Here is a 25,079-nt window from a genome sequence, read left to right on the forward strand (position 1 = left end):
ATTTTATTAAAACAAATACAAAATAAACTTGAGGCAATGTGTTACAGGGATTTTACCACAGTTATGAAAACCCCATCCTCATTGTAAAAACTGGAACCTTCACTACCTGGGTGATCTTTTTTCAGCAGGCATCTTTTTTCCTGTAATTATATTGTCACGTATGATTGGAGGCAGAATATAACTTATTTTCATTTCATTCAATTTTATGATGATGTTGACTTCAAAATTGGGGCTTGATGTACAATATTTTAATGAAGATAATTCATTGCAGGATACCCGTTTTCATACACATATTATGCTGGTTCAGTTTAAAATAATAGTGTGTTCTAGGGTAATTTGCTGGTCGAATCAAGCCCAAATGTCATGATAGATTTCCCCTAGATTACTGCGCTGTTGGACATGTTATTCTGAACAGGAAACTACTGAAATCTATCAAGTGTGTTCATACACCTGGTTTACACAGCTACAGTATATTATGTCCATTATTGGGTTTGCGCTGTGGTGTTTTTATGTATGCATGAAGCTCAGCTGGTAAATTCCGGACACAGAACTCAGCTCATCTAAAATCGATCAGGCAGCTTAATCATTGCTGCTTATTTTCAAATAGAGATCCCGGTTCACACTTCCATTATATGAGCAAATTAGGTTGTCAGAGATAATGATGACATTGGTTATTCTGTTTTGAAATTGAGGGAAAGGGAACACCAAAAGCCCTGTGTGCTAAAACACACACACATAGTGTGAACAGAATGTGAGGTGAGGCTGGGAAGCTATACAATAACATTAACCTGTCCATTACACAGCGATCCTTTACTCTCTGTGTCTGGACTGGAGCTAAAGTACAGTGTCTAGTCTATGCATTTGCCAGAGTTAAATTAATTAATGGCAACCACCAACCAACCACCAATGCCAAGTGTGTAATTATGCAATCCAAAGCATGTAATATATTTTCATTGGATTTGTTCTGACCTATTAGTCTCAGTTGTGCCAGGTTGTCATGTACTGTGTTGGATTTATACAAATCCTGTGCTGGTTGCACATGTTTGATTCCTTTTTACAGACACTGCTGGTGACCAGCTTAAATGACCAGTTATGTTTGATTACCAGTTATCTGTGTAAAGTGTATTTTGGGCACTTTCAAACTGGTGGCAATTATAGCTGCACTGATCATGCAACAATAATCAGCTCAACCAGCTTCTTCCAGAAACCGATAAGTAATGCCCATCAACACCAGTTAAAACCATCTTGGAATAGAAGTCCAAACTCTTTTATCAGCAAGTAAAAATTCATAAAGTAGAAGTGATAGAGCCACCTATGAGTTTAATGTGAACATTGAGAACTTTACAGTAATTCATCTTGAGAATGTTTAGAGTTAATAAGAGAAAGTTTACTATTTTATGTTGTTGTTGATGAAATCTTATGTTTCTTGCTGTTTTTGGAATTGCAGGGATAAACTGAGTTTCTGTCATGTGAGGTTTATAATCCGTGAGTGAATTGGACAGAGTTTGTGGAGGAGGTGGATTTGGTCCTCTTCCCTCAAGAATTCCGATGCCAGTGTCGTCGGGGGTTCACTGGGCCTCATTGTGAGATCAACATAGACGAGTGCAGCTCCAGCCCCTGTCTGTACATCTTCTGTTACTACGGTAACCACTTTTTTTAACCCTTGAACCCCAAAAATCAAGAATTTGATTGGATTAGGAATGCCTTTTAAGTTCCAATTTATTCTCTGAATTTGAATTGACTATGAATTGAGGGGCAAACAGGATACAGAATTACAATTTAAATTTAACTTAAAATTCAAATGAAATTCATTGAACTGCTTTAAGCATAGTTTTAAATAATACTACCAAAGTATTAATACTAAGGATAATTTTACAAAAAAACTGTGTAAATTACACATAATCATGTTAAAAAATAATCATACAGTCCTATATATATATATATTCTTTTTTTCTTTCTTTTTTTTTTTATAGATTCAAAGGTTGATGTCAATATTTAATTGTATAAAGTTATCTGAAAATAATGCAGAGAACACTGTGTTGTGTTGTATGGCAAAATTAAAATCTGGTTAGGTAAATTGTGTTAATTGTTGTGACAGTTTAGAGAAATGTTTCTAAACTGTTGAAATGTGTTCTACATATCACAGGATAAATAGGCATAATTAGCCTAAATTAGTCATGTATTTGTGTTTTGTAGAAAAACTCGTATTGGACTAATTAATTTCTTGAATATTGTGTGTGAATTCCTTTGAATGGCAACTCAGTAAATTCCTCTTCCTGTCATTCAAATTCCAATTCAACATCCTGTGGGCGAGGCCAGTTCAATTCAAATTCCACCTCATGAACTGAAAGCGAACCAATTCTTAAATTCTGAATATTGCCTATCCCTGATTGCAGGTAAGGTATCAATCAATGTGATATGAGTCAACTCATCAACACACATCATGGCCTTGTATGGAAGACACAACACAGTACATTTCCATTCAGCCTCACTAGCATACAGGTACACTAGAAAGATACTCTGTTTGATGCAAAGATGCTGTTAGTTTTTTTTTTTCTATGAAAGACTTGGCATCATCAGGCTGTGACTTAGTTTAATAAGCATTTTAATGAGACAAAATTTACTCCATACAGTCTGACCAGGCCACAGTTGCCCTGGTGAGCTCTTGACGAGTGTCTTGCTCCAGCTGTGTGAGCGGATCAGTTAGGTGTCACGAACCCCGCTCCCTCGCTCCGCCCCCTCGAGCTTCCACGCTCGTTTTGCTCCCTCGAGCTTCCACGCTCGTTTTGCTCCTACGAGCTCTCATTCTCGTAGCAGGTCTCCCTCCTCGGGCTCACATGCCCGCTCCCAATGGCCAGAACATTATGACCACCTGCACTCGTCTCAATCACCCCTTTATTCGTTTCACCTGCACTCGTCTCATCACCTTTCATTGTTTACACCTGCACCTTCCCCTATAAATACCACAGCACATCCGTTTCACGGGGGTTGGTTATTGTATTTAGTTTCCCGTGTCTTTGCCCCCGCTAGTCTTGTCTAGTTTTGATCCCCTCTTGAACTCCTCTTGATTACCCCCTTAGCTTGCCAGCTCCTCGTTCACCTAGTACCCCTGTCTACTCCCTTTGTTAGTTTACCTGCCTCTCGATCCTGTTTACCCCGGCTTTGACCCTCGCTCCCCTCGACTACTCTCCCGGATTTGCCCCCTTTACTCTCTTTGATTCCCCGGCTTTTGACCTTACGCTTCCCTCGACAACTCTTCACTGGATTTGCCCGTTTGTACTTTTGCCTGCTTTTATTGTTAACAATAAAAGCAGTTTTTGACTTACATTGTAACTGTCTCATCTTGTGTGTGTGTGTCCGGGTTACATTAGGGATAAATGCTGCTCTGCAATTTGAATAATGGATGATAAATGACAGAGTTAAATGCATCCAAAGCCAAGGCAGGATGTTGTTCTCCCTCAGCAATTCAGTAAGCTGTTTTTTGCCCTTTTGTGTTGCATCTACTGCATAAATCGTTAAAAAAGTCACAGATCAAACAGATGTAATCAGTTAAAGATGACATATTCAGGGTTGGGAGGGCTACTTTTGAAATGTACAGATTACAGAATACATGATGTAAAATATAATTTGTAATTTTATTACGTTAGATTACACAAGGTAAGTAACGTATTCTAAATAATTTGGATTACTTCTTCAGCACTGATAGATTTTTTCACTTGTTTTGAATTTAAAAACTCAACTTTCTTCTTTGTCTTCTCATATGAATGTAACACATCATAAGAAAATGTTTCACCCCTGTTCAAATGCACTTTGGATCACATCATATATATGTATCTTTTCCATCTGAAAGGACTAAATATTAAATGAAACAAATGACAATAAAATGTAAAGAAATCTCTTCAGTAATCAAAATACTTTTTGAATGTAACTATTATAAATATAAATTATTAAAATGTAATTGTAGTGGAATATGTCTCAGGTTACTTAACTGTAACCCATGTTCCCTGATAAAAGCGGAACAAGATGCTGCACTGACTTAGCACTTTGGGAACAACTTTAGGTGTCACCAGCTGTGAATATGTGTGCAACATGTCAATGAAATTGACGAGAATTTATAGCCTCTGCTGGTGACATCATTGGATGCACCTGTAGCAGGGCTATAAATAGATGCGTCACAGGTGCATCGTCAGGTATTTTGTCTGAAGGAACTCTTTTATCAGGGAACAGGACCCCTGCAATGTGATCACAAGAGCATGAGAGGTCTCAGACATGAGCTTGTGATGGTGAATCAAGGACATAAGAGTGGCATGAACATCCAAACTATAAAATCTTAAGAATGTGTGTGGAGAGGACAGCCTGCTGAATCACAAACATGCTGCAGAGGGACACCTCTAGCCACGGCTTTAGTTTGACCGCGCGTACCTTACCCAATGCGACATAGTCTGCTTGGTGGTCGGCCGCCCCCCTGTTGTGGCCCCCATGGCAAACTAATAGTTGCCCTGACTTACGCCACTAGCTAGTGAGGTGGACATAAGTCTGAAGGGCACGGACTGGACAAAGTCTGTGAAGTCTTTCCTGCTCCGGCGTTATAAGCGGCGTGGAGCAGAAGGCTTCGAGAGTGACCGGCTGTACAGTCGAGAAAGGAATCTTAGGCAGGTAGTCAGGATGAGGGTGCAAATTTGCTTTTGCCATTCCTGGGGCAAAATCTAAGCAGGCTGGCAAGACAGACAGAGCCTGTAGATCCCCAATTCTTTTTAGGGAAGTAATTGCCATAAGAGTTGTGTGGTTATAGTAGTGGTAGTGGTGGTGGTGGTGTAGTGGGCTAAAGCACATAACTGTTAATCAGAAGGTCTCTGGTTCGATCCCCACTGCCACCACCATTGTGTCCTTGAGCAAGGCACTTAACTCCAGGTTGCTCCGGGGGGATTGTCCCTGTAATAAGTGTACTGTATGTCGCTTTGGACAAAAGCGTCTGCCAAATGCATAAATATAAATATATATAAATATAAGAAAAACCATCTTGAGAGTCAGAAGTTTATCAAGCGCTGATTATAGAGGTTCAAAGGGTGTCTCAACCAGACCCTCAAGGACTATTGCTAAGTCCCATGAAGGGATCCTGGTCCTAGCAGGAGGTCTCACTCGCATAATGCAGTCGCATGGTCTCAGTCACATGGCTCCACGAATGAAGCAAGCGAGCAGAGGATGTCTCCCCAACGGCACCCTGTCAATCAAGGTGTGGTAAGCTGATAGAGTGGCCACATAAACCCTGAGAGTGACCATTTTTCCTGCAGAAAGTCCAGAACTGAAGCAATCTGGCAGTTAACTGGATCTGCATTATGTCCACTGCACCATCTTTCAAAGACACCCCATTTATTGCCGTAACTTCTTCTAGTAGAGGGAGCCCTAGCACTTAGAATGGTCTCGATAACTTGGGTTATCAGTGTCCCTCAGTTGGTCTGCCGTTCCAGTCTGGCATGAACGTAGACCTCCTTTATGGTTTATGTAAGAGACTACTGCTGTGTTGTCCACACGCACCAGGACATGGAAGCCTCTCAAATACTGGAGGAAGAATTTCAGTGCCAGAAATACCGCCATCAACTCAAGGCAGTTGATGTGTCAATCGAGACATTGACACATTGACAGGATGACCCTCCTGATGATGTCACCGGCGGAGGCTATACATTTTGTCAATTTCATTGACATGTTGCACACATATTCACAGCTGGTCAATCCTTTGGGAAGTCGTTCCCAAAGCGCTAAATCAGCGCAGCATCAAAGTGTAGCTTTTTGATAGGGAACCACAGTGTTTACACTTTTCAAGGAAAACTACTTATAAATGGCTTTTCTACAGTTGTACGTATAGTATAGTATAGTATAGTATAGTATAGCTATAAGTAAGTCATTATAGTTGTATAATGCTAATAGTTGTAGTATAACATAATATAGTATAATAAAGAATAATACATCTATAAGTAGGTCCTTATAGTTGTACAATTCTTATAGTTGTAGGATAGTATAGTATATTACAATTATAAGAAAGCATTATAGTTCTACTATAATTATAGTAGCAGTATAGTATAATTTAGGATAGTATAGTAAAGGTATAGGTTAGTCATTAAAGTTGTTTAATACTTATTATAGTTGTATTATATTATAGTATAGTACAATCATAACTAAGCCATTATAGTTACACTTGAAATAAAGTTGTAGTATAGTATAACAAAGTATAGTATTGTACAGGTATAGGTTCGTCATTAAAGTTGTAAAATAATTATAGCTTAAGTATAATATAGTATAGTACAACTATAACTATGACAATACAGTTATACTATACTTATAGTTGTAGTACAGGATGGGATAGAACGTGATAGCAATTCACAGGTTGACTTTTCAGAAAAGAGTAAACACTGTGGTTTTACCAGTTAGTTGTGTCGAAATACCGTAGTTTGATTGGACACATGTCCTTTGACATCAACAACAAAACACATGGGAAGTGTTTTTTTTTGTTGTTGTTGTTTTTTTGTACCTTTAAGAAGTTGATATGAATATTTTGCAAATCTAAATGCACAATTAAATGGTTAGTTGCATTTTATAATTTTCATTTAGCATTGTTTATTCCCTTATGTCTGGTCAGCAACCCACCTGTTCAGAACCAATGCTGTAGGCTACTATATGTCTGGTTACTTGCCATTTACTGTAGCTGATGCGTTTATCTAAACTGACAATCGTAGCTCACTAATTGCACTTTCCTCCCAGAGCAACCTGCAGTTAGTTGCCTCATTCAAAGGAAAGTTGTTGACATAGATGAAGGACCATTTTCTTAACTTAGCATCCAAGTATTCCTCCTCTACTTGGATTCAAACCTGCAACCACATTGTCATCTCCAATTCCAACAAGCTCTGTCAGACAAAGTTAATGTGTTTACTTTCCCCCAGACTGCACCACCAACAGCATTCCCACATATGTATTCCCTCGGGGCCAGCCCGCCACACAAGAGGACTGAAATCTGCTATGTTTATGTGGGTAGAGAGAGAGGGTGTTTGTGCTCAGGAGAGCAAGGTGCATCTCTCAAGCAGCTGGTGTGAATAATACTAGTGCCACTCTGGACCCTGAGCATTTAATGAGAGTAATCACGGGTATACGTACAAAGACAGAGTGGCAGCATAGATTACAAGGTAAATCTAAGGGATAATGAAGAATCCTGGGACTCGGCGCTGGTCTTGTAATAAATTTACACCTGTAAGACCCCACAATTACCTCTGTCACAGGCTTCTGTTTTGCAGTAGAAAGGCAGGGGATGCGTTTCTCCTCAACACTGTTAATGATTAAAGGCTCATGCAATGGGTCATTAGCTCTGGGTGAGTGAGATAGAATACATAAGACAGTGGACGTTGACACGCTTGTAGAATTTGTAAAAGAGACAGCTAAACAAACACACATTTTACATTTAATTGGACACACTGTGTTTTCAGCTGCTGGAGTGAATATAAACGACGGCGGAACTACACAAGCAGAGAAAAAGCCAATTTTACTGATAAGCTTTAGGAACAAAGGTTTATGAAGATAACAGAGAATGATTCTTTGGTCTTCAGAGACAGCACAGGAGAATTATAGCTGTATTTGCGCTGTAAGCCCTAATGTACATAAAATATTTTTTTTATCCCAGCTGTTTACATTCATTTTAGACATAACAGACTGTATTGCACAAATAAATGGATTTGTTTTGCACTATCCAGTGGGTTTGCACAGATATTGGTGCACAGATTAATTGAGTAGTGCACTTTAGTCCCTCTTCTTATTGCTATTCCATGTAGGAAATCCCATGCATTAAGTAACTGAGTCTGTTGTGTCACAATTTATGAAAATACAGAAATTAAAAGAGGAATATGATCCAAGCATTTATATGTGGGTGTCATGATTCACTGTTTTCTGCCCTGTGTTTTGTTCCTCTTGGAATACATTTCTAATAATTCCCTGCCCTCATCACTGCCAGCTGTCCTTGATTGTTTCTCACCTGTGTCTCATTCACCTCATTAGTCTTTGTGTATTTAAAGCCCTGTTGTTTACTCACTCCTGTCAGTTGTTGTATGTGTTTGACCTCCTGTGTATAACCTGAGCTCATTGTAGATGTTTCCTTTGTTCCTGAGTTTTTCCCCATCGTGGATGTTTTCTTTGTTCCTGTGTTTACCCTGTTATTCTGTACTTATTTTATTAAATACTTTAAGCTGTATTTAGATCCTGCTCCTGTCACCTCCCTCATTGTAACAGTGGGTGAGATCAGTGTCATAAATTAACTTGTCCTGGGCATTTTAAATCTTTATGAGTGCATATTTTGTCTTGCAAAATTCAAAATTTCCAATATTATCCAATTATGTCAAATATTTCAATTTAATTAATGTATTAACATCAATTCTAAATCTGAATTATTAGATTGAGAGTGTATTACTACTTACCCATAAAATGAAATAAACATATCATTGTATGTGATCAGTGCTGGACTGTCAATCGGGCATTTTCCCAGGTGGGCAGACGCACTTTGGGGCCGATCATGGGCGGACTGGCTAGCAGGAGAACCGAGTGGGCTAGTGGTGCTTCCGCGAAACGTGCCGAATGTGCCGTGATAAGCAAAAATTAGCCGCTGTGTTATGCAAAACCGACCACAAAATGCCCCCCAACAACTTTTGGGCCATTTGCCATGTAAAATCCTGGGCCAATTATGCATTTATGACTATCTAAAATAGAAAATAGCATCTCTTATTCTAAAAAGCAAATTTGACTCTTTTTGTTTCCCTTCTACTATTGTGGATGGTTTTAACTGCTTGTGTAGCCCTGGTTACGCTATAATGAGATGTGAGCAGGACTTCAACGACTGTGCCGCAACATGTGTGAAAACAACTCCACTTGATTGGACTAGAGGTCTGTAACCCGACCTGGCTCGATGGGACCTGAGAAACCGACGGGTTTCGGGCCGGGTTTGGGTCAGTTTTTCAAGTAGGACTTCCGGTTCAGGACTTGTTCGGGTTTGTAATGAATAAAAAAATTTACTTTATCTTACCGAACTTGTTTCGCGCACACGCTCTCACTCAGACATGCGCAAATCGATGAGGTAGGGGCCGTTCACACGGAATGTGTTTTTTGCAAGCGTTTGTTCTGTTTTCCCATTGTTTTCCTATGTTAAGAAATGCTGGACAAATATCTTTGACATTTGCACAGCGTCTCGCTTTTTCAGCATCTCATCCAGAACTGGCACATTTTAAACACCATGTCGAGTTAAAAAGAACTTCAAATTGTCAAAAACACATTGTCGAGACACTTGTGCTCTTTCATTATTTGCGCTGCATCTAGATTTATTTTAGCGCAGTTGTCACATAGATTCATCAAGTTCAACTAAAGTTCAGGCTGTAAAGAGGGAACTGTTGCATTGTTTCATTTTATTCCTGATTGTTCTGCACTAAGAGGGGACGGTTGCATTGTTTCATTTCATTCCAAGTTGTTCTGCACCAAGTGAAGTTTCAGCAAATAAACAGAAAGTCAATGCTTTTTCCCCTTCTGTTCTAGTGTAGTGAAGGCTGCTGTGCCTTGTTAAAACTGTATGTTTACTGTTTCAGTACTGTTACAAATGTTGCCTATATGCTTACATAAAATACAGCCTTGCTAGGAGAAGAAATTAGATAATAATAGGGCTTAAAATCTGACTGTATCATTCAGGCTGGGTGGGGTCATATGGTTTCATTTTAAGGCCCATGCAGACGTCTAGCATGGACCACCATCTGGTAGGGACAATTAATAATCAGCTAAATGTTTGTTTCCATATTCTGTTCCTAATTAAAAAACAACAGTGCTCCTAAGACTAATACATATGGGTAATAACTATAGTTACCTCTACTGTGCCTTAACATCTGTTGTTAAATGATTATTGTTCTATGTGCAAGGCAATTATTGAAGTTTAAATCAGTCCATGGCCGACCTGAGATGTGATATTTTTGGCATGGAACCAAAAATTTTTTTTATAAAACTTCCATTCATTAAAATTAACCCTATTTACCGGTTGAAAATGCATTGATTTTGCTACGTTGTATGCCTTACATCCACACTGGAACGCCATCTTCCTTAGTCTAAAACGGAGACATTCAAGAATGCGCTTTAGTTTCACATACCTTTGAAAATGTTGACATTATGGAAAACATTACTACAGACTCAGTAAGACTCCATTCACACTTTGTTTTGCAGATAGTTTCAACATTATGAGTGCTTTGTACTTTTGATTTTGTAAACCTTTTCAGAAATTGAAGATTATAGTTTGAAAACCCTTTAACTTATATTGATACCGATATTCAAATCTGAATATATAGCAATTTTGTCATTCTAAAACTTGCATACTGAATTCTGATTGGCTTTCTTATATCTAGTTTGAGCCCCTTTCAATTCTTGCAATGACCATTCAAATAAATATAAAACATATAACACCAGAAAGTCATAACACAACTGACACAATATTGTTTAATAAATGAGCCCAAATGAGCCATGAATTGGAAAATACAGTGCATTATGAAAGAAAATACATATATAATTAATGCTACTTTATGTTGTGTTTAAAAATGACTGCATACAGTATAATAGCATGAAACATTATCGGTCTCTGCTTTCCATTGCAGACACTTACTGTGCATTAACAGTCAGAGAAAAAGGCCAGGATCTGTATTGTTTGTGTTCTTTTGCAGTTTAGTTCTGTAGATTAAGCTTTTGTTACCTCGCAATCCCCGAGAACAATGAGAGAGGCAATGAGAGCAATCAGTGGTGCAGAAGCCTGTGTGACATGCAGTTGTTTGGCTGTGATCCCAAATTGGCTTTTCCTCCCTTCAGCAAATCCACACTAATGCAGCCAGAGAGAGTAATACTGGCCTCTCTGCTGTCATTGGCCCCTTCTGAGCCCTCTCTGTTCTTATTTATCACACATAATTTTCTTTTTCTCTATTTTTATTCCGGAGCTCTTGGAACAGAACAGGAGGGCAAAAATAGTTTATCATTTATTCATGTTGAATAATGCAACCCTGGATCCTACTTTCTGAATGGAAGCAGAGAATGAATTTGGGCTGTTCTTGGCATTCCTTGAAACCTAGAGGTGGGTGGTTTGTCAGCTGCTGTCCTGTGGGCCGAGGTGCAGGAAGGAATATTAGCTCTCTTGCATGCTGGGTTAATTAATGATTTGAGAACCTATTTTGCATGAGGGAATGAGATCATAACAGAGATACATATGGAGTAACTTTGGTGAGATTGTTCAGAAAAGCACAATGAAAAAATAGTTGTGTTCTGTAAAATTAACAAAAAACAGCGAGTTTTCCCAAATATTAAAAAAATTGGTCAATGCTTACTCACCTTCATGTTGTTAGAAACCCATTTGTTTTGTTTTGTCTTTCATATAACTCAAAAAGAGATGGATCTGCCATCTATATATGTACTTCAGCAGAAATCGAGAATCAACAGACCAGGTTGTTTTTCCAGTCTTTAACTGTCCAGTTTTGGTGAGCCTGTCCACAGCAGCACGTCAGTTTTCAATTCTTGGCTGACAGAAGTGGAACCCGACATGGTCTTCTGTTGTAGCCCAACCACGTCAAGGTTTGACATGTAGTGCATTCTGAGATGCTATTCTGCTCACAAGAATTTTACAGAGTGGTTATCTGAATTACCGTAGCCCTTCTGTCAGCTTAAACCCGTCTGGCCGTTCTCTGTTGAGTTCTCTCATCAACAAAGTTTTTTGTCCACAGAACTGTCACTCACTGGATGTTTTTAGTTTTTTGGCACCATTGCGTATAAATTCTAGAATCTGTAGTGCGTGAAAATCCCTGGGGATCAGCAGTTACAAAAATACTCCAGCCCGCCTGGCACCAAAAATCATGCCAAAGTCAAAATCACAAAGTAATATTTTTTTTGCATGAGTTTTGCATTTATTTACTTTTCAAAAGTGCATGTCCATTCAAAGCTAACACTCTCTCAGAAAATGAGATACAGTAAATATCTGCTTAAAAATTTAACTGAAACATTTTAATAGAAAATGGAGCAATTGTCATCTGACATGTTTACAACATGCAATACATTTATTTTAATTTTTTTAATAGCATCAATGTTTTTGCCTCTATATTCTCTATATTAGGATGACTGCATGATAAGTTTTAAAGATTGTTCTGCTGTCACAGATAGGACTTCACTGATTGGGAAACAGGTTAGCAACCATGTAATTAAGCTCTTAAATGCTCTGTTTCCATGTGCTGATTATATAGCAGAGGATGTGGGATGGTGAGAGGGGGCAGCTGCAGAAGTCACATGGGAATGCATTACTTCCATACAGTCTGTAAATTAGATTGACCTTTCTCTGTGTGAAAATTTGGATTCTGTCATGCTGGTTTGCCAAAAGGAGTCTCCACCTGCCTGATACATGGGTTTCAGAAGCAACATATGCAATCAGATCTAGAACACACTTATTTGATGCAAATCATCTTCATCTGAATGATTGTGATGCATTGAAAATATTTAAATACTTGAATTTACACCAACTATAGCCTTCATCAGCCAAATTAAAAACACTTAATCTTCGTGCACTTCCGCAGTCAATTTAGGATGGACTTCAAAGACCCTATATCATTAATCTTACAATTCATACAAAATGCTTTTGTTCTAAACATTTCCCACCAACATCTACTCAGTTTACTCACATAAAGGAAGACTTGAACTACACATAGATAACTAATATTGGCATTATTTCCATGCTGTATATCCAGAGGGGAACTGGCTCCCCCAGCTGAGCCTTGTTTCTCCCAAGGTTATTTTTCTCCATAAACTAACCTCTTTTTTTTCCTTCCCACATTTGCCTTTGGCTTATGGGCCTAAAGACAATACAATTTTTAAGGTGTGATTTTCAATGGCTTTATTCATAGAAACCACACCAATAGGACTTAATCCTAATTAATTAATAAACCTAGATAAGCTTTAGGTTTTAGATTAATAACAAAGCCAGTGCAGTTGCTGTTTTAAAAACCTGATATGTTCTTATAATTTGAGGACAGTGTTCTTAGGGTTGTGAATACAGTAACTGTTTTCCAAAAATTGTCTATTCTTTCTTCCTCAAAGGTACTAAAATAATTGTACCTTTCTTATAACACCAACATTAAATAGAATCAGAATTCCTTGAACATTGTTAGATTCTTTATTATATCCATCACTAGTGAGGATTTAGCTTTTTGGATAGAGATTATTCCTTAATTTTGGAATCTTTTTGTTAATTGTTATTGAACTTGTGAAATTAAACTGTATTTTTAAAACAATAATTGTATTTTAAATTGATTAATTCAGCAGAAACTTTAGTACAAATTAATTTAAATTTGATCATTATGGGTGTTTCTTGGGAATCGAACCCAGGATCTTGGTATGGCTAGCATCAAGCTCTATTAGTCAAGCTGCAGGATCAGGACCTTGAGACATTAGATCAGACCTCACTTCACATCCCAACAGTATTAACCTCAACACAACACTCTTTTATATCCACACAGCAAATTTTTCTTGAACTTGTCTTTGTTGAAAACTGCAAACTAGACAGCGGTGAAAGCAACATTGCCCTTGAGCATAATGGTGTTGTGAAGTGTGTGTAATGGCTTGATGTCCTCTGTGTTCTCCAAAGACATAATGGCTCTGATCCAAAACCTTGTGAGCTGCCTTACAGTCTGTTAGCTATATTGACATGCCTACGACCGTGTCCACACTACGTTTTTGGTTTAAAACTGTGTTTTATGTTTCCAAATATCATTGGTTTCCAAAGTATGCGGTATTAGAGAGTGTTTTCGGTGGAAGCAGGGGTGGACTGGGAAGAGAAATCGGCTCAGGATTTTACATAGAAACTGGCCCAAAACACTTCTCCAGTGTGGATGAGGGGCTTAAACATAGCAACATCAATATGCTATAAATCATAAGCGTATAAGTGTGGACAGGCATAACTTGCATCCTAGCTGAAATAGAACCTCATTAGCGACCTCATTGGCGACTAGAGACTAAAATCCCCTTGAGTTTTGTGTTAGCATGTTGCTAAGTTTATGATGCAATACTCTAACCAGACTGATCACACTATCCCTGCATTCCAAACGGGATAAATCCGCTTCTGAAGGGCACTTCAAAGGGAGAACAATCATGGCCACCATGTTGAGGGGTCATCTCAAACATAAATAGCTGCTTCAAAGGGCCCTTAAAAACAATGTTTCTGTGGGTTTCAACCAGAAACAGGCCATTTCTATTACAATAAATAGAAGAAATTCTACAACGGATGTAGAAACAAAGTCCCAACTTACAGGTAAAAGAACCAATGAACTTTTAGATCGCCTGTCAATCAACTCGAGAATGTGCATGCAATTGATTGTAATCTTGACGAACCGTTTGGGAGATTTTTCTTTGTAAACAATCGGCATACAGGATAGGATCTTAACTTGCATGCATGTTTACAAAGAAAAATAACTGCCCCAAAGTGTTCCAAAAATGACCGCCAATGACTTTGGTTCAAGTGATTGACACTTCGCTGCCAAGTTTAGTGAAACTGGACCATACAGTATATCATACATCTGCAGGTTTGCCAAGTATATCCTAACTTTAACCTCTTAAAACAAAAACGAGACATCCCTTACTTTTCGTGGTTTATAAATGCAACCTTTAAAGGCTTATAAAAAAGCCTTTAATTATAATGAACATATGGCTTTCTGTTTGGTTACTGCTTGTGTTATGTTACTGCAAATTTATTTGATCTTAGTAAAGGAGTTGAAATAGAAGTAAATACAGGGACATTTTATGTATTTATTTTTCTTTATAAATAATTGAAACATAAAGCTTCCATTTTTTATTAATTCCAACAGCATTTATTGTTGATTTGCTTACTGAAAGTAGTTAATAGTGAGGTAAAAATCATGTATAAAGATTTCTAATTAGGTACAAGTGATGTTAGTTAGTGTAAGCCTTTGTGCATCATTAACAGCAGCTTCTTTTGCATGGATAGGTGATGTTGAAGTGTGTTTCGAATTACTTCAACCCTTACAAGCTCTCACTTTGAATAGTAAACCCTTCGAAGGGATTAGTATGAGCATGTCTGAGCACCAATTTAAAGGTAAAATGACCACAGAGTGGTGCCAAAAGCGAGTTCTATTTGTAGTTGAAAATGATGTAATACAGCCAACAAGAATGCATATTTTATTAACTCTACCCCAAACCCCAACTCTAATCCTATCCCTCAGTGGACTATAAATGTAATTTTAAAAATTGAACATCCGAATTGCATTGTTTATGTGAACCTGTGTCTCTGAGGCTGCTTGCATAACGTAATAGCCTTACAAGGAAATGTGTTTGCACTTGAATTGATGCAAAATTGTCTTATGGGCTATGGTACTTTTAAAAATATTTGCCTGAATGGTGTTGATTTCAGGGTACAACTTTTGGAAACAACATATCGATTTCCTGTGTGATCATGTTGCTTTAACAAGCATAACTGTAACTATACTGTAGCACATACAAATATTGGGTAAAATAGTCATTTTTTATGTTTAATTATTTATATATTTTCTATATTTTTATGCATTGGATGACTTTTTTGTTGGATGAAGTATTTTTTTTTGACATTTGTTCCCCTTCTGTCACTCACTCGACATTGTACAATGGGTCTTCCTGGGATGCCGAATCGTACCTCTGAACCTGAGAAAAGGCCAATGTCAAGTTTCTCTCAGTCTCTCTCTCTGCACGCTGTGCAGTTCATGCCCCTTTGAAATCGTGGAAGACTGGCATGTGTGAGTCTGGAAAAACAGTGAAGTATTTTACTTGCTATCACTTACGTCACATAGCACTGGGCTGACAAAAAAAAAAAAAAAACTTGTGTCCCTTTGATGGCAGCCCCCAATAATTTTCCATATTCACAGTCAATTTTCAATCACATTTGCTTGCAAGGTAGAGACCTGTTTTTACATTGTTGCATGATGTTTTTTTCAGCAAATGAGCTCAACCTTACTAACAGTGTCAAATGTGACATAAAAAGTTAATTTAGCTGACAGCGCAATTGCACAGATACTTACTTCGAATTCGGCCTGCAATGCCGTACCTGCAATGATGCGCAATTCCAGGCACAGAACCATACGATATTCTTGCATACCCCGATGCGATGAGGGGGGAGTTTTCAAGTTATGTAGTAATATCATATCTAGAATTCCCATCTCAATAGGTAAGCCATTTATTCAGTATATGATTAATATAACATGTTTAATATAAGGGAGTTGTTTTACAAAGATAACTGTGTTAAACAGATATATTTAAAAATTACCTTGTTTGAATTTTATCTATGCGTTAGAGAGGGGGTACGCAAAAGGATATTGAATGTTTGAAGGGGTACACCACTGTACAAAGTTTGGGACCCACTGCCTTAGAAGACACAATCTTGTAATTACTCAAGCAAAACTTAGTTCCAACAGGATGTTATTACAAAAAAAATGTGTGTGCAAGTGCTATTCATAAAACATGAGCAGGTTTTCTGTTTATTCTCTTTATTGTGTCCTTCAGAGCAGCAATTTACTACAGTGTCATGCAGTAATTCATCATGTATAGATGAGAGACATTTCCTACCAACTCATCCACTCACAATTAAATAAGTTTTTTTTTAAAGTTTTATTTTCATACTCTGCATGTAGACAGAAACACGCAGATTGCAGTTTACTTCCTGGCAGTGTTTCTGTAGTTATTTATTGAAGAAAAAAAATAGCCCACACAACCCTGAGTTTCTTGGGAGAGCTTTGATCCCTGAGGATGATTTAACAGCTTAAAAAATATTATATTATCCTTAGCTAGAGGTGAAAAACAGGGCTCTTCTGCAGGGGTCTGATCTATCACACCACCTTTTTTACATACCTTATTTAGTCTTATGAATTAGGCCTGCGGTGTTCAAATTACATTAGGTAGAGTTTAACACTGTGTCTGCATCTGGATGAAGCACAGATTAGCATGCACTCCAGGATCGACCCTCAGGGCAGCCGCGATCAAGAACTCGAACCATCCCTTGACTGTGCAAACCTGCTCTCATTTCCATTGAATTGGGCCAGACAGCATAAACCTTTGACATGTAAAATAACAGACAACAAACCACCCACAGTTATTAATTTTCATTATGAAAACTTTCAGGGCTAATTGGAGGGGAGGGATGTTCATAAACCCACCGAGATGGAAAGGACAGCAATTTACTGGTAGACATGGGCGATATCACAAACTTTCATTGTGATCATATACCAAGAAATATCAAGGCTAATTTAAATGAGGCTATGAAATGGAAAGGATTGGGGATTTCAGGGTATAAAATGGGTAATTATACCCATTTAACATTTAAAAAAGCCATTATCAACATTAAACATGCCTCAACTGCAAATTATCAGCCCCCTTTTTTGTTTTCATTCATGAACAACAATATATGAACATTATAGAACATCTTTTCAAACAACCTCTATTGTTTAAAGTTACATCAAACAAAACAAAGGTTATTTTTATTTTTTTACTGCTTCAAACATTAGCTTATGGCACACATTTATTTTTTACGCTAAATAAACAAATAGAATTATTAGTATAAAAAAAAACACTTGTTTTACTGAGTGATGAAAGGTCACTCTCTAAGATTTGGTTAAAGAAATGCATTGACATTGTAGTGTCTATTTGAGCTTGAAGTTGATCTTTTTAACCTTGTATGCTGTAGTAATGCATTATAGGTGTAAAAATGTATTTAGTGTACATCAAGCGCTGTTTGTTTCATATGTTTATGGTGTGTAATTCTGAATATTTCTCTTTGAAATGTGTTCTTCGTTTTGATTTCTTTAGTAATGCATGTCAAAGTTAATAGTTTGCATGCCTTTAAAGACATGCCTGAATATCTGATGTGCACTGGTGGGTGGTTGTGGGAGTGCATTTGCATAGCAATGGTTGTATTTCCATAAAGATTACAATTTTGAAAAACATGCTAAACACATTTGGGTTGATAGTTGGTGGGTTAAGAGTTTAAGCTGTCAACAGATTGCCCTCAGTACAAATTATAATATACAGAGCATAACATGCACCATTTTACTGTACTGTACGTATGCAGATATGCAGAGAAAGAGAGGCAGAATGGAAGGCTTTGCAGATACAGATATTGATCCCCATAAGAAAGTGTGCAAACAGAGACAAAAACACACAGATATAAATGCACCTAGTGCCAGGTGATCTCATTTGTGTTCAATATTTATATATATATATATATATATATATATATATATATATATATATATATAATTCAGAACAGTGCTAATCTGGCACAATAATCAACCTAGTCTCATTGAATGAACATTACTATAACTAAATTTTTGCAAACTGACTTTTACATGTCAGATTCTACGGTTCGTTGCAGATTCCTGATGAAATTAACACTAGAGGTTCTACAACAACTGATCATTTTATTCACTCACACACATATCATGACTACAACAGCTGATTATGACTTTATAAACACTTATTTTTCACACTATTACTCACAAACTGCTATGTTATGATATTGAAAATCTTACTCTAACACATAATTTGAGAAACAATAGTTTAATGCTTGCATTACAAACTCAGCTACATTTACACACTTATTCCAATATATTTAACTTCTGCGGTAGCTCACTTCATAATGTGTTGGATTAAAACAGGGAAGATTGCGTTTCAAGAGCAGTCAAGCACACAAGTTGACACGTGAGATGACGTGGTTGCTTCAGAAAATGTGCTTTTCCTCATTTTCTTTTAGGCTTAGACTTTAGTTAAGTGTAAGAATGTCTGTTTTGTGTCTACCTCTCATTTGCTTTTAGATCACTATTAGGTTTAGTTAGGGAGGTTTATCTCATTAAAACCATCTCCATCTAATATTCACCTTAAAAACGTTGTCTGATTTCAACACCATTTCACTCAATTTTGGTGCCACATTTTATGTCCTGTGTCTATCCAACGTACTGTCCATGTACTGTACTACAACCACACTTCACATCCGAATATTTGCATATACTAATGAGATCATGTTTCAAGTGCATATGTGTGATAAATGTGTTTTGTTTGTTTTTGTTACTCCTTCTATAGCTTATTTTTTCTGTTTCTGTTGATTGTTTTGATTGGATGCCACAAACACACACACAAACAAAATGCCAACTTGAGGTGTGCCAAGAGATCAGTGGAAGAATATGCTGCATAGACATTATCTAGGTCAAGGCAAGGGTTAGATGAAAGAGTTACACTATTATCGTTTCGCTCTCTTCATTTGCATTTCAGAGTTACAACTGCCTCTGTCTGCCAGGCTGGGAGGGGGAGTTCTGTCAAAGGGAGTCCGACAAATGTTCATCAAACCCCTGTAAAAACAATGCCACTAGTACAGACATGCTCAACAGTTACAGGTGGGTTGAAAAAACACAGTCTGATGGAAGAAAAACTGGATAAATGGATGGATGGAGGGATGGACAAGATTAGAGCAGTGGTACATTCTAAAGAAGACAGCCTAATTTACACAATGGAAGTCAAACTGTTTTCTCCTGAACTAACCAAATCACCCTGGGCAAATGAATCCTGCCATGGTATTGTTTGAAAATTAGTTGAGGAAAACTAGTAAATAAAGAATGTCACGTCTAAACCACATTAGTGATTTACTTTAACCAATAATCAACCCAGATCAAGAATTGCAGGGATGTGCAATCTGAATATGTGCATGGTTTTAAAACTTTTCTCCATCATTTGATATTTATTTGATGACTTACTGCCACTATGATCAAAATAAATTCAATTTACAGCCTGCTTACCATGGGCTATATTGGAGCGTAACAGCCCATGCCCATTTTTTCAGCCATCATGGTTCCAATAGTATTTCATAATATCCTTAACAAAACCCTTTTTAAGCCATGAACCAAGCAAACCAGCTTCGAGGTGAATCAAAATCGTACAAAAAGATAAAGGCACAAGACTGTGTACTTAATGTCTTTAATGAGGGAATGAACTACAGTCCCATAAATCATTATTTGTCACACTTTTTTCACTGCTATTCACTTATTGGTCAGGATCATTTTTTTAAATGAAGATGAAATAACTTGGACCGATGGTTTCAATAGAAGCTTATACCATCGGGTAACAACCTCGGAGCTCATGGTAGGTCTGTCTTTAAATATTTACTGTATAAGTTATCGATATATTCCCCTATGGAGAGAATGAATGGGAATTGTTTCTAATTGTATTGCAAGGTTAATTGCATCAGGCAAATCATGCTGACTTTTGTGAATAAGGCACTATCTATAATAAGCCTAATTGACGTAGAAAGGAGGCTTGTTTGCGATGAAAAGAATGACAATGACAGCACATTTTTAGCACATTTTTGCCTGCTTATACTGGATTTTAGGTGCTTAGTGAATAAGTCGTAGACATTGCAAATGTTTAGTGAATTCGCACCAGGGTTTAGCCACCTTTAGTCTGGTCACATGGAGACAGAAGTCACTCTTGCAAATGTTAAAGATAATGAATTGCAGATGGTAGGTAAAACAAATGAATCAATCAATGGCTCACAGCAGGAGGAGGTTTCTTGTGATCGGTGAGTCACTTAAAGAAAAAAGCTGAGGGAAATAGACTGAAAGGAGAGTGAAAGAGAGTGAGAGAGAGAGAATAGAGAAAGAGATTTAAGACAGGAATTGGCAGTATGACTGTAAGCTCACTGCCACCAAGTGGAATGCAGATACCTCTGACACTCTCTGGGATTCACTCTGATAAATATAATCCCAGCTCACTGCACTAACCTCCTAATGTCCTACTTCCAGCTGTCTGGGATTTAATGCTTCTTGGACCAAAAGTGCAATTAACCTATAAATCCCCTCAGCTGTTTAGAAATCTCCTGACACTCAGTTTTGTCTACGAATAGTGAAATAAAAGGGTAACTGTATTTCAAAAGTAGTCTGCATAGATTTAAAGACCTAATAAAATAGGTTGATGAGTGTGGTTTTCTTTCCTGTGTTGACATATTTCCTGTTGAAATGGGAAGTTTGTGCAGGCCATATTGAAGGGTTTCTCCCTTTAAAAAAAAAAATCATGACATGTTTTAGACTGATGGATTTGGCTATTGCACACCGTTTCTGTGGTTATATCAGTGTTTCCTGCTGAATTTACATGCGCTCCTTCAGTGAACGTCAGTGGAGGAGAAAAGGGTGGTGGATGCTGTGAATGGGGCCCCCCTGGCTAAGCCTGTGCATTAATGCAAACCCTGATATAAGCTTTGAGCCATGATTTGTTACTTGACTATTGATAATCAAAGATAGATTATTTTAGGGGGAGGGACAGTCTAATTCTAGAAAGCATCTTATTGGACAACAATTTGGATATGCCAAGTGCAAGTTAAGTCATCAGTATTTTTGGCCTGTTTTCCATAAATAAATAAAGTGAATTCTCAAAGCAAACATTAATTTAGTCTAGCTTTGGGAGTAAAATATCATATAGATGGCCCCTAAAGCTAATAGACATAAAATCTATAATTATGATTTCATGGGTCTTAAAGGTTGAATCAGAGTTTGCTCTATGTTTTTCACATGGTGTCTTTTGCATTTCTACTATTTAATTATGAATCATTGATTATTTGTTTGAAAAAGAATCGCCTGTTGGATGTCTGCACGCCTGTCCTCTTTAAAACAGCTATTTTGTATATTTCTTTATTCTGGAATCTTTTCTCCTTTTATATTTTGGATCATCAGAAATGAAGTGGAAGGTTTCTTTGTTGATAAGAGTTTAGTTCAGTAATTCTGGTCTAAAATGAACAATGGGGATTTTAAGAGATGGAATACATTCATTAGTGAAAAGCACCACAGGGCTAAGCTAAATCGAAGTCTGCCCTGGGGGGAATTAGCTTTTATGCAACAAGGTCACTGTGTGCCAAGAATGTCAGTCTATCTGTACATGCATGAATATTTTAATAGTCCAATATTGTTTCCCCCTCAGTAATATCACACAATGGAATTCCAAAGAAGTGCTTGATTTTCAAAAGTCTACTCATGTCTGAGTTAAAGGAATAATTCACCCAAAAAGGAAATATTCTCTTATCATTTACTCACCCTCATTCCATCTCAGATATGCATGACTTTCTTTCTTCTGCAGAACACAAACGAAGATTTTTAGAAGAACATCTCAGCTCTGTAGGTCCATACAATGCAAGTGAATGGTGGCAAGAACTTTGAAGGCCCAAAATGCATATAAAGGCAGCATAAAAGTAACCCATTTGACTCCAGTAGTTAAATCCATAATTTCAGAAGAGATATGATAGGTGTGATTGAGTAACAGATCAATATTTAAGTAATTTTTTACTTTAAATCTCCACTTATCTTTTAAATTACTTTGTTTTTGCTTATTCACATTATTTGTGCATATTACCACCTACTGGGCAGGAAGGATAATTTTTAATAAATACAAATATTGACCTGTTTTTCAATCATTCCAATCATAATGCTTCCGAAAATATGGATTTTACTACTGCAGCCATATGGATTAATTTTATGCTGCCTTTACAGTTGAAGTCAGAAGTTTACATACACTTAGTTTGAAGTCATAAAAACTAATTTTTTAACCACTCCACAGATTTAATATTAGCAAACTATAGTTTTTGCAAGTCATTTAGGACATCTTCTTAGTGCATTACATGAGTCATTTCTTACAGACAGATTGTTTCACTTTTAATTGACTATATCACAATTCCAGTGGGTCAGAAGTTTACAAACACTAAGTTAACTGTGCCTTTAAGCAGCTTGGAAAATTCCAGAAAATTATGTCAAGCCTTTTAGCTAATTAGCTAAAAGTCTAAAGAAAATTTGCCAATTAGCTTCTGATAGGATGTGTACTGAATTGGAGGTGTAACTGTGGATCCATTTTAAGGCCTACCTTCAAACTCAGTGCCTCTTTGCTTGGCATCATTTGAAAATCAAAAGAAATCATCCAAGGCCTCAGAATAAAAATTGTGGACCTCCACAAGTCTGGCTCATCATTGGGAGCAAATTCTGAAAGCCTGAAGGTACCATGTTCATCTGTACAAACAATAGTATGCAAGTATAAATACCATGGAACCATATCATACTGCTCAGGAAGGAGATGCATTATGTCTCATATAGATGAACGTAGTTTGGTCCCAGAACAACAGCAAGAACCTTGTGAAGATGCTATAGGAAACAGGTAGACAAGCGTCTATATCCACAGTAAAACGAGTCCTATATTGACATAAACTCAAAGGCTGCTCAGCAAGAAAGAAGCCAAATCTGCAAAACTGCCATAAAAAGCTAGACCACAATTTGCAAGTGCACATGGTGACAAAAATCTTACTTTTTGGGGAAATTTCCTCTGGTCTGATAAAACAAAAATTTAACATTTTTGCCATAATGTCCATCATTATGTTTGGAGGAAAAAGGGTGATGCTTGCAAGCCAAAGAACACCATCCCAACCGCGAAGCATGGGGGTGGCAGCATCATATTGTGAGGGTGTTTTGCTGCATGAGGGACTGGTGCACTTCACAAAACAGATGGCATCATGAGGAAGGAGAATTATGTTGATATATTGAAGAAGCATCTCAAGACATCAGACATTAAGTGAAATCTCGGTTGCAAATGGTTCTTCCAAATGGACAATAACCCCAAGCATAAAATTGTGGAAAAATGGCTTAAGGACAACAAAGTCAAGGTATTGTAGTGGCCATCACAAAGCCATGACCTGAACCCAATAGAATATTTGTGGGCAGAACTGAAAAAGCATTTGCGAGCAAGGAGGCCTACAGACCTCTAGGGGCCCAAAAGACTCAGTGACACCAGTTCTGTCTGGAGGAATGGGCCAAAATTCCAGCAACTTAAGACGCTTGTGGATGGTTACCCAAACCTTTGACCCAAGTTAAACAATTTAAAGGCAATACTACCAAATACTAACAAACTGTATGTAAACTTCTGACCCACTGGGAATGTGATGAAAGAAATAAAAGCTGAAATAAATATTTTTTTATACTATTATTCTGACATTTTAAATTCTTAAAATAAAGTAGTTACAGGGAACAAGGAGTTTAAATATATTTGGCTAAGGTATATGTAAACTTCTGATTTCAACTGTATATTCTTTTTGCAGCTTCAGAGTTCTGGCCACCATTTACTCTTATTGTAATGCCCCAGATAAGTAAAATTTGGGGGCATCAATATTTGTGAATTCCTCAGTTGTTTTATCTATTATCTGTTTTCTTAATATCTATTTGACATATTTCATAATATTCAATATTGTGTCTGAATAATCAATATCTAGTTATGGGTTTTAATATGGTTTAATTGTCCAGATTCACAGTTACTATATAATTTATTATATAATTATTACATATAAAAATACCAATGAAAATCAATTCTAGGGACAAATATCGCAGCTTATTAAAAAGTTAATATAACATGTCTGACACTGGTCTTACATTGCGAAAACATTTTCTTGTCTTGCTTTCCTGTACAAATATATAAACATCCTTAAAGCAAGAAAGATTTACTTGAGAGGCAAAATTACAGAGTTATTAAGTATTGTTTTCAGAGATATCTAACCAATTTAAGTAGGTTTATGTTTAAACTAGAAAAAATATTTGCAGATAGGGTGAGTAAAATAAACTTGAATTCCCTTTGAATTAAGTTTATTTTTCTTGATATTTCCCCCTCCTGATTCGCTTAGCATATTTTCTCTGAATATTGCTTGTAATTTTGCTTGTCATGGATTTTCACTGGTAAACAAGACAAAATTATAAGAGTTAAAATTTGAAAAAACACCCCTTTTATCCCACAGGTGTACGTACCCTTGTGACTGGACAGGCCTGGATTGTGGAGAGGATATAAAGGAATGTGCTGCCTCTCCTTTCTGGAACGGGGCACATGGTGTGGAGTCTGACATCCCAGGGGAGTTCTCCTGCACCTGCCCGCCGTTCTTCACCGGTCCCCTTTGCGGACAGCCCTACGACACTTGCGACGTGCAGTGTAACCCCAGCCTGCACAACTCTGCCTGC

The 25,079-nt window shown here is 37.3% G+C and overlaps 1 long non-coding RNA gene across 1 annotated transcript; it reads left to right on the plus strand.

Moving 5' to 3' along the window:
• The first annotated feature begins 1,404 nt into the window (after positions 1-1,404).
• Positions 1,405-25,079, plus strand: LOC127660911 (uncharacterized). Its single transcript, XR_007972701.1, has 3 exons — positions 1,405-1,643; positions 19,330-19,451; positions 24,863-25,079. It is a non-coding gene; the product is annotated as an uncharacterized LOC127660911 (long non-coding RNA).

Source organism: Xyrauchen texanus, chromosome 20, assembly GCF_025860055.1.
Source record: "Xyrauchen texanus isolate HMW12.3.18 chromosome 20, RBS_HiC_50CHRs, whole genome shotgun sequence".
Classification (NCBI taxonomy): domain Eukaryota; kingdom Metazoa; phylum Chordata; class Actinopteri; order Cypriniformes; family Catostomidae; genus Xyrauchen; species Xyrauchen texanus.